Here is a 1596-nt window from a genome sequence, read left to right as displayed (position 1 = left end):
TTTTTTAAAAAGAAAAACCAAAACCCCATTGATATATTTTTAAACTACCCAGAACAGGGAAGGGGAAAAATTTCTCCAAAACAAATCAGCATAATGCTTAAACAAGATTATTCTTCCCAATTTTAACATCTAATCTGCCAAACCCCCAAATATATTTCAATTTTATTTATTTAAAATCATTCTTAGCAAACCAAAATTGATTTGAAAACACAGAATGAAATCTAAGAGGGGTAATTCAAGATCTTACTCCAATCTACTCTTTTAATCAAACAAACTGATTTTTCAATAACAAATCCAATTCTTTCAACCAGAAATTCTTTTGGCAAGCAAGAAAATAATTCAGAATCCTACCTTCATTCGCAATCCTGGTAGAGATTACTGAAGGAGAGCCCACCTACCAGATTCAGCCTCCTTCCTTCCCCAAAACCTCCAATTTCATTCCCAACCAAAATCTTCTCCAAAAATGTCCATCCCTCCATTTTTCCCCAAATTTGGGTTATATGGAAGAGTTGACCCAAAAAAATAAATAAATCCCCTTTTTGGAATAAAAATTCTTATTTAAAAATAATACCTAAAAATTAATCCTTTCTCACAAACACAACAAATAACTTGCCTTTTCAATTCAAAATTCGATTTCCTCAATCAATTAAATTTAACCTTTCAAATTTCAGAATCCAACAGAATGCAATTACGTCTATTGCGATAAAATACAAAAATTTCTTTTTCAACAGCATATATAAAATGCATTAAATATTCCAAATCAATCATTAAATCAAATTTGCTTCCAATTTAAAATAGGCAATTCATTAACAACGAAAATCGCATAACGAATACCTGATTAATTTAATCCATTAATCCTCAATGCACAAACACATATATTTAATAAAGAGAATTACTAAGGACTAATTCATCAATTAACCAAACACACCAGGCACGCAAATCGAGAAGTTCGACCAAACAAACGACTCGCAAACCCAAACAAAAAGAGATTACCGACGACGACTGACGATGCTCACTTGAGCACGACTAAGGTCGACTAGGGTCTTACGACCACCTAATCCAACTCTAAGGATTAAAAGATATGCTCAAACCTACAAAACCAGGTGACGACGAACCTCGCACTCATGCGACTTCGTACCTGAAATCTCCTGCAACGAACGATCATACATGCATACATATATAAAATTAATGAAATCATTAGTCCGATACTAATACCACGAAATAGGGACACTGAATAACCTGCATACAACTAGTGAGAAAACCACATCAATAGCTATGCGTTAATTCAAACATCTAACTATAACATAATATTTCGATAAACTAATCCAGATTAAACCAAGGTTAGAGATCGATTATGGTAGGGGTACTACAAGTCCACTCGGTTAAGAGATTTTTAGTCACTTCACAAAATAACAGTAATAAAAATCTATCTGCAACTTCACATCAAAAATGCTAAAGAATATTCTTATTTTCTCAATACAATCTAGGACTTATCTTGTCCATCTGCTGGGCTCTATACTCTGTTATTCAAATAGGTCTTCAGGCTTCTGTGCTCGGTAATCACTATGTAGCATCCCTGTGCATACACTTGCCCGC

Source organism: Cryptomeria japonica, chromosome 5, assembly GCF_030272615.1.
Source record: "Cryptomeria japonica chromosome 5, Sugi_1.0, whole genome shotgun sequence".
Taxonomy (NCBI): domain Eukaryota; kingdom Viridiplantae; phylum Streptophyta; class Pinopsida; order Cupressales; family Cupressaceae; genus Cryptomeria; species Cryptomeria japonica.
The sequence above is the reverse complement of the archived record's forward strand: the minus strand, read 5'-3'. Positions refer to the sequence as shown.